The sequence below is a fragment of the Bison bison genome, unplaced genomic scaffold (genome assembly GCF_000754665.1).
Source record: "Bison bison bison isolate TAMUID 2011002044 unplaced genomic scaffold, Bison_UMD1.0 scf7180017864235, whole genome shotgun sequence".
Taxonomy (NCBI): domain Eukaryota; kingdom Metazoa; phylum Chordata; class Mammalia; order Artiodactyla; family Bovidae; genus Bison; species Bison bison.
In genome coordinates this window covers 617,184-630,695 of record NW_011494807.1, presented here as the reverse complement: position 1 = coordinate 630,695, position 13,512 = coordinate 617,184, and positions in this window count along the sequence as shown.

The window sequence follows — 13,512 nt, the reverse complement described above, 5'->3', positions numbered from 1 at the left end:
TCTCTCCCTCTCTCTCTCTCTCTCTCTCTCCAGGTCCAAAACTAGGATCTGGGAGCCAGGAAGATTTTTGCTCCATTTCTGAAGACAAAAGGCATATAATACCAAACTTTGGGAAAATTTAAACTAACTTGATGTTCAAACAGAAAAAGTGGAATAAATACTTGGGATCTGCCTATCTTTGATAGCCACCCCCCATTACTTTTCAGCCACATAATCTTTTTAATTTTTCCTTATCATATTTAGTGCTTCCTGTCATGATTTTATGTATGCATATGTTGTCTGTCTCCTCCATTAGAATATTAAGTCTCTGAAGGCATCCCCTTTGATTTGCTCAAAATTCCTACCATCTAGAATAGTATAACATAGCTTTTCTGCTCAAGAAATATTTGGGTGAATGACCAAATACAAACATAGTTGCTCTTTACAAAAGAACATACAGTTGCTCTTCACAAAAACACACACACACAATAAAATTAAACTCTTCCGTATGAGAAATAGTACATTAAATACTGAGAGACTCAATTCCTAGGCAGGTTGATAAGAAGTCTGGGGTCCCTGAGGAGGAGAGAGGGGATCTGTGGTTTTCGAGGAGGAGATAGGGGTCTGGAATTCTCAAGGAGGAGGAATAGACAAACATCTTTTTTTTCTTTTCTCTCTACATTCCTTAGTCTTAGTCACATAACACATGTTTTTCTTTAAGCCTGGAACTGACGATTACATAACAGACAACTCAGTTTAAACTCTGTATTAAGGATTATATAACAACAATGTATCCTGTTTGAGGACAGTTTCTCCTTCCTAAAAACCTGACTAATCCTGTTTCCTTCAGTTAAGTTTGGTTCAGTCCCTCAGTCATGTCTGACTCTTGTGACACCATGGACCGCAGCACGCCAGGCCGCCCTGTCCATCACCAATCCTGGAGTGTACTCAGACTCATGTCCATTGAGTCGGTGATGCCATCCAACATCTCATCCTTTGTCATCCCCTTCTCCACCCACATTCAATCTTTTCCAGCATCAGGGTCTTTTCCAATGAGTCAGTTCTTCACATCAGGTTGCCAAAGTACTGGAGTTTCAGCTTCAACATCAGTCCTTCCAATGAACAGTCACAAGTGACTTCCTTTAGGATGGACTGCCTGGATCTCATTGCAGTCCAAGGGACTCGCAAGAGTCTTCTCCAACACCACAGTTCAAAAGCATCAATTCTTCAGTGCTCAGCTTTCTTTATAGTCCAACTCTCACATCCATACATGATTATTGCAAAAAACATTGCTTTCACTACATGGACATCTGTTGACAAAGTAATGTCTCTGCTTTTTAATATTCTGTCTAGGTTGGTCATAATTTTTCTTTCAAGGAGTAAGCGTCTTTTATTTTCATGGTTGCAGTCACCATCTGCAGTGATTTTAGAGCCTAGAAAATAAATAAATAAATAATAAAGTCTGCCACTCTTTCCACTGTTTCCCCATCTATTTTCCATGAAGTGATGGGACCAGATGCCATGATCTTCGTTTTCTGAATGTTGAGCTTTAAGCCAGCTTTTTCACTCTCCTCTTTTACTTTCATCAAGAGGCTTTTTAGTTCCTCTTCACTTTCTGCCATAACAGTGGTGTCATCTGCATATCTGAGGTTATTGATATTTCTCCCGGCAATCTTGATTCCAGCTTGTACTTCATCCGGCCCAGCTATTCTCATGATGTACGCTGCATATAAGTTAAATAAGTAGAGTGACAATTTGCAGCCTTGATGTACTTCTGTCCTGATTTGGAACCAGTCTGTTGTTCCATGTCCAGTTCTAACTGTTGCTTCCTGACCTGCATACAGATTTCTCAAGAGGCAGGTCAGGTGGTCTGGTATTCCCATCTCTTTCAGAATTTTCCAGTTTGTGGTGATCCACACAGTCAAAGGCTTTGGCCTTGTCAATAAAGCAGAAGTAGATGTTCTTCTGGAACTCTCTTGGTTTTTCAATGATCCACCGGATGTTGGCAATTTGATCTCTGGTTCCTCTGCCTTTTCTAAATCCAGCTTGAACATCTAGAAGTTCATGGTTCACATGCTGTTTAAACCTGGCTTGGAGAATTTTGAGCATTATTTTACTAGCATCTGTACTCCAAGGCCAAATTTGCCTGATACTCCAGGTATTTCTTGACTTCCTACTTTTGTATTCCAGTCCCCTATAATGAAAAGGACATCTTTTTTGGGTGTTAGTTCTAGAAGGTCATGTAGGTCTTCATAGAGCCACTCAACTTCAGCTTTTTCAGCATTACTGGTTGGGGCATAGACTTGGAATACTGTGATAGCGAATGTTATCTTAAATACTGTTAATAATGTAATAATTACTTTTATCTTTAAATGTATATTATGTGACTGGGTGTGGTAAAATTTTTCTATTGTTAAGTTCTAATCCTGTTATCTTAAAATGTAAATTGTGGGAGTAGGTCTAGTAAAATTTTTACAACTTTGAGATGTTCTTTTGATTTATTGAACTCTTTATTGCCAAATTCAGACTTAAATTGAAGAAAGTCGGGAAAACCTCTAGACCATTCTGGTATGACCTAAATCAAATCCCTTACAATTATACAGTGGAAGTGAGAAATAGATTTAAGGGACTAGATCTGATAGACAGAATGCCTATGAACTATGGACGGAAGTCCATGACACTGTACAGGAGACAGTGATCAAGACCATCCCCAAGAAAAAGAAATGCAAAAAAGCAAAATGGCTGTCTCAGGAGGCCTTACAAATAGCTGTGAAAAGAAGAGAAGTGAAAAACAAAGGAGAAAAGGAAAGATATACCCATTTGAGTGCAGAATTTGAAAGAATAGCAAGGAGAGATAAGAAAGCTTTCCTCAGCTATCAATGCAAAGAAATAGAGGAAAACAACAGAATGGAAAAGACTAGAGATCTTTCAGAAAATTAGAGATACCAAGGGAACTTTTCATGAAAAAATGAGGTCAATAAAGGGCAGAAATGGTATGGACCTAACAGAAGCAAAAGATATTAAGAAGAGGTGTAAAGAATACACAGAAGAACTATACAAAAAAGATCTTCATGACCCAGATAATCATGATGGTGATCTATCTATGTGATCATCAATCACATAGAGCCATATTTCCTGGAATGTAAAGTCAAGTGGGCCTTAGGAAGCATCACTGCAAACAAAGGTAGTGGAGGTGATGGAATTCCAGTTGAGCTAATTCAAATCCTAAAAGATGATGCTGTGAAAGTGCTGCACTCAATATGCCAGCAAATCTGGAAAACTCAGAAGTGGCCACAGGACTGGAAAAGGTCAGTTTTCATTCCAACCCCAAGAAAGGCAAAGCCAAAGAATGCTCATACTACCCCACAATTCAACTCATCTCACATGATAGTAAATTGTCAAAATTTCCAAGCCAGGCTTCAACAGTATGTGAACATTCAATTTCCAGATGTTCAAGCTGGATTTAGAAAATGCAGAAGAACAAGAGATCAAATTGCCAACATCTGCTGGATCATCGAAAAAGCAAGAGAGTTCCAGAAAAACATCTACTTCTGCTTTATTGACTAGGCCAAAGCCTTTGACTGTGTGGCTTACAACAAACTGTGGAAAATTATGTAAGCGATGGGAATACCAAACCACCTGACCTGCCTTTTGAGAAACCTGTATCCAGGTCAGGAAGAAACTGGACATGGAACAACAGACTGGTTCCAATTAGGAAAAGGAGAACATCAAGGCTGTACATTGTCACCCTGCTTATTTAACTTATATTCAGAGTACCTCATTAGAAACTCTGGGCTGGAAGAAGCACAGCTGGCATCAAGTTTGCCGGGAGAAATATCAATAACCTCAGATATGCAGATGACACCACCTTTATGGCAGAAAGTGAAGAAAAATTAAAGAGCCTCTTGATGAAGGTGAAAGAGGAGAGTGAAAAAGTTGGCTTAAAGTTCAACATTCATAAAACTAAGATCATGGCATCTGGTCCCATCACTTCATGGCAAATAGATGGGGAAAGAGTGGAAGACTTTATTTATTTATTTTTAGCTCCAAAATCACTGCAGATGGTGACTTCAACCATGAAATTAAAAGATGTTTTCTCCTTGGAAGGAAAGTATGACCAACCTAGACAGCTATTAAAAAGCAGAAACATTACTTTACCAAGAAAGGTCCTTCTAGTCAAGGCTATGGTTTTTCTAGTAGTCATGTTTCCTTCTCCATGTATGGATGTGAGATTTGGACTATCAAGAAAGCTGAGCACCAAAGAATTGATGCTTTTGAACTGTAGTGTTGAAGAAGACTCTTGAGAGTCCCTTGGACTGCAAGGAGATTCAGCCATTCCACCCTAAAGGAATTCAGTCCTGAACATTCATTGGAAGGACTGAGGCTGAAGCTGAATCTCCAATGCTTTGGCTACCTGACATGAAGAGCTGACTCATTTGAAAAGACCCTGATGCTGGGAAAGATTGAGGGCAGAAGGAGAAGGGGACGACAGAGGATGAGATGGTTGGATGGCATCACCAACTCAATGGGCATGAGTTTGAATAAACTCCACGGGTTGGTGACCTAAGGGAGGCCTGGCGTGCTGCAGTCCATGGGGTTGCAAAGAGTCAGACATGACTAAGTGACTGAACTAATGAACTATCTATTTAAAAAGTATATAGCTCCCTTGCTAAAGACTAACGAGCGGGCCACTCTCCACCCATTTTAATGTCTATGTTAGAAGCTTTCTCTGTCCCTTTGCTCTGTAATAAAATTTCTGCTACATCAGATCCCTGAGTGGTCAAGCCTGGTCTTTGTTCGGAAGCTAAATCTTCTTCGGAGGTCACAAATCTGACATCGTTCACCATAAGCTATAAGTATTTTATATGTATAGTTATTTAATGCTAAGAAAAACCTTAAATATTAGGCCATATTTGTTTCATTTTAAAGAAAAGGTAACTGAATCTAAGAAAAGTTGAGTTACTGATATAAAATCAGAAGCTGATATAAAATTAGAGACATACTTCTAGTTTAATGGCTAGAGATTCTCCATGAACCTGCTCCCCCGTGAAACTGGGGAAAACCATTTTCTAAGAAAAACCACTCTAAGTTTCTAGAAATCGTTTTAAGAGCATACAGCAAAAGAAGAAACATTTCTTGAAAAAATACATACTAAAACTCAAAAAGAAGAGTCTGTGATACTTGAAGGAAGACCCACTTCTTCCTTCCTCCTTGGGGCTCAGAGACTGAGATTCCACCCATTCACAGTGCAGCCCAGAACAGGGTCCCTCTCCTGTGTCTCCCACTCAGAGGCTATGGTCTCAGGAGCCGAGACCATCAGCATTTTTTATCCTATCCCCAGCTATGTGTTGTTGAGACTAAGTCTGGGCAAGTGTGACTAAGAAATCGGGGGGTCACTTCTTCTGCTTGACCCTACTCAGTCTTCACCACAGCTGAAAACACTAAGGCTCTCATTGCCCTTGCCTTGTTTGTATGCTCATTTTAAAAATGAATTACATTATCATCACAGTAATAAATGCATATAGTGGTAAAAAACCTTTCGAAGCCTTATACTTAAAAATAGAAGTTATTTTTCTTTTCACGTGATGAAGCTGTCGTAAAAAATTCATTGACTGTTATTTAGCTAAGTGTTTGAAAAGAGAGCATATAAACACCAGCAGTAGATCAGGGAGGTAGTAACTTCAATGCAGTGGAGAAATGAATTGTTGCAGTAGGAAATCTGTGATTGAGAGAAAAGGCTGTGTGAGGGGTTCCAGAGAGCATGGCTGCCTGGGATATGAGAGGAGCAAAAAAGAGAATGCTAAAAATAAATTGTCTGCTTTGTTATTTTGTCGTGGTTTAGTCCAAATGTTGGTGATCAGCTCTTGGGTTAAGCAGAGTCCTTTTCAGCTCAGAGAGAGGAGATATAGGTTAATGCAGTTGACCTTGCACCACTGTCTGCAACTGCTCAAAGCAAGAGACCCATACAGTCTTACCACATCTCCTGAATCAATCACTGGTCCTTATATATTCTCAGGAGATAGCTAGGTCCTTCCTTAACCAGAAAACCCTGAGGCAACCACATCAGACCCACAGTCATCTCAAGAGAACTGGTAGTGCCAGAAGGTTCCAAGCATGAATAGTATTATCATATTCTTAGATGAGCAGAATGACAAATATGGCAAGTGGGATTTAGAACAGCAATTCCCTAAGTGTGTTCCATACATCATTATCCCAGTAGATGCTCCTTGCGGGGGGGCGGTAAGGGGGGGGTGCGGTGGGCAAAGGGTTTTGGATCTATTCCATCAAAAGCATTAAATTACTGGGAAAAAAAAAAAGTTTATACCCATGATGTAAAATAAGCACATTAGATTATGGAATAAAAGTAACAGGTCCAACAAAATTCTGATTTTCCCCTGGTGTTAACTCCTGACGCTTTAAAAAATATTAAATTCTGACATAATTTTCCTTCCCAGTTTTGCTGGTGTCCTAAACATGTATTTTATTTGCCTAATGGTTAATGGTTGTTCTGGCACAGGTTCGACAGCTAAATAATTTGGGGAAGTGAGGCAATTTCTGTAGAAGATCCATACTGCATGTGAGTATATTAATGAGTCTGACAGCTCACTGGAGAGGAAAATGTGCAAACTTAACACAGTGTTTCCAAATTGTGTTTGACCTTAGAACCCATTTTTCACAGTATACATATTAGTATTCTATTGAACTAGTGGTCTGCAGAAGATATTTGGATATCACTGCTTAGAGGACTGAAGTTGGACAAGGCAGGCATTGGGCCCTCACAAGCCCCATTGTATCCAACATTCTGCACAAATAGACATGATGGCACCAAAGATTAATCTTTTATGACATCTGTTCTCTTAACATGGAACATAAATCCTAACCGTCTAAATATACTTGCTTTTTTTTCCAGATAAAATATTTTCTGTACCTAACCGTAGGATAACATCAGTGGTGCTATTTTAATTGTCACTTGATATCATCTCAGAAGCAGCTGGCTATGTTTGGAGTGTGATAAAATTGACAGAAGTTGTGTATGTGTAATGTGATTTGTGATTCTCTAAAGTTTTGACTTGTGTTCTTGAAAAGTGCTATGTGCTTCAATAGATGATAAATCACTCAAGGGATTTGAGATTCTAACAATCTGGTATTGATCAGATGAAGAGTCAGTAAATGTGAATTATGTGTAAATTGAAAGATAAGCAAAAATCAGTTCTCTTGGTTTAGAAATATTATATGCAGTACTACAAGACCTTTGCAAAGTATAACCATATGTTATACATAAACATTTTCTCTGATAAACATAATAAATACAGTGATCTCCTAGAGTAATGCCATCTTGGAAGATGAATTCAACTGCATTACATACGTGTGTTAGTCGATTAGTCGTGTCCAGCTCTTTGTGACCCCATGGACTTTAGCCCACCAGGCTCCTCCATCCATGGGATTTTCCAGGCAAGAATACTGGAGTGGGTTGCCATGCCTTTCTCCAGGGGATCTTCCTGATCCAGGGATCAAACCCAGGTCTCCTGCACCATCTGAGCCTCTAGGGGAGATCCGTATTATGTACTAATCACGTGGTAATAATGGTGAACTTGGAGGTGACAGCACTGGCTAACTCTGCTGGAGATTTATTTTGAGATATTTTTCTAGTATAATTTATAGATATGTGTTGACTCATTGCCCTTATTTCATTTTTCCTTGCTACCAGTGGCATGAAATAAAAAGAGATGGCTAAGATTCAGAGTACAATCCATGACCTTGGAAAAAACACAGCCAACCTGCCCAAGTGAGAACTATGATATGGTTCCTTAACATAGAGCTTTGCCCAGCTGAGTCAATAAACTAAAATATATGTTTTTACAATGTACATGGTATAATTCTTAGTATCTCTTCTTCTGTCTTGATCATCAGAGCTAAATGGACATGAAAAAATCTAAACTCACTGTGTATCTCATCATCAAAAGAAGACCTTATCAGTGCTTATATGTTTTTAAATGAATAATAACTAGTTGCTATTTTTTATTGTATTTGTGTGCATGCTCAATCCCTTCAGTCATGTTTGACTCTTTGTGACCGTATTGACTGTAGCCTTCCAGGCTCCTCTGTCTGTGGGATTTTTCAGGCAAGAATGCTAGAGTGGGTTGCTAAACCCTCCTCCAGGGGATCTTGCCAACCCAAAATCAGAGGCTAATTTATTAAAAAAAAAAAAATACACTTACTTTGCAATTTTTTGATGACATATGATGTGAAACAGCTTTTCATATGCTTATTTGGTACCTATCTTCTTTGGTGAGGTGTCTGTTAAGATCTTTAGTCCACTTTATAAAAAAGGAATATTTATTTATTTGCTGCACCAGGTTTTAGTTGTCACATGTAGGATCTTCAGTCGTTGTTGTGGCTTGTGAGATCTAGTTCCCTGACCAGGGTTCGAACCAGGGTCCCTACATTGGGAGAATGGAGTCTTAGCCACTAGATCATCAGGGAATCCTTTGGTCCACTTTTTAATCAAGTTGTAGGTAAATTCTTTGTATACCCAAAATTTTAGGAATAAAAACTATTTAATGCCATCAGTATATGTTTCATCCTCTATTTTGTGAAGTGGGAGAGACTCTCCATTGTTTTTCTTAATTTTGCAAACAAAACATATCTTAAAACACTGCCTAGAAAATTTCTTCCTTGTTAAGCACACACCATTGAGCACTCAGCCCTCAGAGTTTGCTGGACTATTTCATTGGAATGGACTAAAGATAGGAAAGTATCTTGTGTTAATTAACATTTCTTTTATTCAGTTCTAGCATAAATAAAAAGAATCCTCATATTGGGATAGATAGAATGTAAATCTGAATTTTTCTATAAATAATATGCAATATTATGAAACATTTCATTAAACCTATCAAGTTTTAATTAAACCATCTATAGACAATTTCTGGACAGAAATCATAAAGTTTTATCCCTTACTATAGACAAAAACATTGACTGAATATTGTATATAGGAAAAAAAGTCAAGTCTTATGTAATCTATCCCACAAAAAATATCTTTATTTCTGGAAAAAAAAAATTTATGTATTTAGATAATACTCATATTTTTGAAAATATCAATCCTATACACAGTAGAAAATCTAACACAAGTCACCATACAAGGTATATACCATAAATATTAATAGATAACATTATTTTTCAGAAAAGTAAAATTTTTATTTACATGATTTTAAATATACTGTCTACTAAAGGTGATTATTTTTACATTCTCTATCCAAACATCCACTGGAATGCTAAACTGAGTAAGTCAGTAGAGAAAACGTGTATCACGTTTCTAACTTCTTTAGACATTTCTCAGAGTGAGAAAAAGAAACCTTCATCTGTCACCTTCGCTCTTCCTTTTCTTATCATTCTAAGTATCATCATTAATGGGTCTTGTCTAAACCATCCTTAAACTCTCTCTGCCATAATTACTTCTTGATTTAGCACAACCTGCTAATGGTCACTCCCAAGACCACCCCAAAATCTCTCCCTTGACAATGCTCAGGCCCTGCCAAAGTTCTTAGCCTTGTAGAGAATATTCTGTCATCTGACAGACATATACACGTATCTCACTCTCTAATTCAAAGCTCTGTTTTATTTGCTTATCCTCTCTTCTCACTTGACTTTGTTGTTGTTGTTTAGCCTCTAAGTTGTGTCTGATTCCTTGCCACCCCTTGGGCTGTAGCCCACCTGGCTCCTCTGTCCATGGGATTCTCCAGGCAAAAATACTAGAGTGGGTTGCCATATCCTTCTCCAGGGGATATCCCCAACCCAAGGATCGAACGCACGTCTCCTGCATTGGTGGCAGATTCTTTACCACTGAGCCACCAAAGAAGCCACTCTCATTCAACTACAATTTCCAAAACAGTGCATGATTTCTTCTATATTTATTCTTATAAAATAGAATTTGACTCCATTTTTTATGTTTGACCTGTCATCGTTTTAGTTGCTCAAGTCTATTTACTGTTGCCCTACAAGGGGAACCAAGATAGAGTGTCTGTGAGCCATTCATCCCGTGAAGTCAGTGGTAACCTCCCTGGCAAACCCCAGGCAGCATGTGGGCTCTCCCCCTGCTCCATATCCAAGTCACTACAAGTATCCAAGGCACTCTCTCTGCTTTGCTTTTGCTTCACTCCTTAAGGAACTTGAACCCTTCACCTTGGAAATCCTTTCATGGTTTACTATCTTAGTAATAAATTCTATTTCACATCTATTGATATCTGTATATCATTTGTCCCGGCATCCATTATATATTCCTAGGGGGGTGGATTTATAGCAAGAGATGTTAGTCACACATATAAAATACTTTTTATACATTTATTTATGCCAATCTTATCTTTGTCAACTGTACATTTTTTGGAAAATGTTAAAAGCATGCCTTAATTTCTTTTGTGTCCAATGCAGGTATTTATGTAACATTTTATATAGTAGATAATTTTATATTTATGTATAATAGATAATATATTATAAAAGTATCCATTATGTAATCATTTATATAAATGTATAATTAATGTCTATCTATACAAATATTCTCTGTCTTGCCAGGAAAATTATTAATAGTAAAGGCTATTTTTCTATGATTAGCATATTATAATAGATATTTAATAGATCATTTTTAATTTGGAGGTAAATGGATTTAATTAAAATAGAAAGAGTGAGGAAACAATATATTTCCTTAAAGTCTAAAAACTAATTATATGTCTTATATTTGACTGCCCAATACAATATCTGGACAATATAATATTAATTTTGCAATATCTTGTTTTGCAACTTGTCTTAGTATATACATATCCTTCAAAGTCTCATCCCTCTTACAGGATATCTTTTCAAGCTTCCTTTTCTCATTTTGATCTCCTGATATGCTGATCATGGGTATAGCTCTGTGTGGATCAGCAGCCAGCTCTTTGCATTTAGAACAAGGTTTTTAACCTCATCTCTTTTTACTATGAGTTACTATGATTTACAAATTATTTCCTATGAGAAAGTATCTTTTTATTGTTAGAATTTATGTCAGTCACACATTATTGCAGACATCTGGAAGAGAGAAGAAAACACTTCAATTCTATTTCAAAAATGCCTCAAAGCCCAAGCAACAGGATTCTATAGTCGAATAGCATAAAAGGGCAACAGAGAAGAGGTAACAACACTCAGTATTTCTCACTGAGATTATTAACACTGCGAGTATAATCACATATTTCATCTCATGTGATGAACATATCAATTATCCAGACTATCTTCAGTTAGGGATCAGAGATTAATTTTTCTTTTGACATTTGTGGTTTCAGTATTTTTCACATTTACACCAAACAAGGGTTTTGTGCAAATGTGACATCAAACTCAAACGATGATAAATGACCATGGCACAAATATAAGCCCTTCCATGGATCACTGTCTTGTCATGGCGAAGGGGCTTGCATAACACAATGAAGCTATGAGCCATGCCGTGCAGGGTCACCTAAGATGGACAGGTCATGGCAGAGAGTTCTGACAAAATGTGATCCTCTGAAGGAGGGAATGGCAAATCACCACAGTATACTTTCTGTGAAAACCTCATGAACTGTATAAAAGGCCAAAAAGATATGATACCAAAAGATGAGTCCCCCAGGTCAGAAGGCATCCAGTATGCTATTGGGGAAGAGTGGAAGAGAATTACCAATAGCCCCAGAATGAATGAAGGGGCTGGGCCAAAGTAGAAACAATGCTCAGCTGTGGATATGTCTGGTGAGGAAAGTAAAATCTGATGCTGCAAAGAACAGTACTATATAGGAACTGGAATGTTAGGTCCATGAATCAAGGAAAATTGGATATGGTCAAGCAGGAGATGGTAAGAATAAACATCAACATCCTAGGAATCAGTGAACTTAAATGGACAGGAATGGGAATTTAATAAAGATGACCTTTATTTCTACTAATGTAGACAAGAACCCCATAGAAGAAATGGAGGCACACTCATAATCAAAAGAGTCTAAAATATAGTTCTTGGGTACAATCCCTAAAACAATAGAATGATCTTGGTTCATTTCCAAAGCAAGCCATTCAACATCACAGTAATCCAACTCTATGCCCCTACCACCAATGCTGAAGATGCTGAAATTAATCAGTTCTATGAATAACTAGAAGTAACACCTAAAAAAGATGTTCTATTCATCACTGGGGATGGGAATGCAAAAGTAGGAAGTCAAGATATACCTGGAATAACAGGCAAGTTTGGCCCTGGATAACAAAATGAAGCAGGGCAAAGGCTAACTGAATTCTGCCAAGAAAATGCACTAGTCATAGAAAATACTCTTTTTTCAACAACATGAAACAACTTTACACATGGATATCACCAAATTGTTAATACCAAAATCAAATTGATTACATTCTTTGTAGCCAAAGATGGTGAAGCTGCATAGAGTCAAAAAAAAACATGACCTGGAGCTGACTGTGGCTCAGATCATCAGCTTCTTATAGAAAAATTCAGGCTTAAACTAAAGAAAATTGGGGAAAACACTAGGCCAGCCAAGTACAACTTAAATCAAATCCCATATGAATGAGATAGTCAATTCCTAGGCAGGTTAATAAGAAGTCTGGGTTCTCCAAGGAGAAGAAAGGGGTCTGGGATCTCAAGGAGGAGATAGGGGTCTGGAATTCCCAAGGAGGAGAAAAGGACAAATGTTTTTTTCTACATTCCTTAGTAAGGATTATATAACAATAATGTATCCTGCTTGAGGACATGTTTCTCCTTCCTGAAAAACCTCTGGCTAATCCTGTTATCTTAAAATGTATATTATGGAATGGTTCTAGTAGGATCTTTACAACCTTGAGACATACTTTTGATTTATTGTAATAACCAATTAAACCTCGCTAAGACTAGGGATGGGGGGCACTCTCCATCCCACTTCCAATGTCTATGTCAGAAGCTTTCTCTGTCCCTTTTCTTACTTTAATAAAACTCTGCTACACAAAAGCTCTTGAGTGATGAAGCCTGGTCCCTGGTTCCAAAGATAAATCTTCTTCTTTGGATATCATGAATCTAACATAGTTCACTGCAAGCTATTATGAATTTGCAATTCACTTCAGTTCATTCGCTCAGCCGTGTCTGACTTTTTGTGACCCCATGGACTGCAGTACGCCAGGCCTCCCTGTCCACCACCAACTCCTGGAGTTTACTCAAACTCATGTCCGTCCAACCATCTCATCCTCTGTTGTCCCCTTCTCCTCCCACCTTCAATCTGTCCCCAGCATCAAGGTCTTTTCCAATGAGTCAGTTCTTCACATCAGGTGGCCAAAGTATTAGAGTTTCATCTTCAGCATCAGTCCTTCCAATGAATGCTCAGGACTGATTTCCTTTAGGATGGACTGGCTGGATCTCTTTGCTGTCCAAGGGACTCTCAAGAGTCTTCTCCAACACCACAGTTCAAAAGCATCAATTCTTCAGCACTCAGCTTTCTTTATAGTCCAACTCTCACATCCATACCTGTCTACTGGAAAAACCATAGCTTTGACTAAATGGACCTTTGTTGGCAAAGT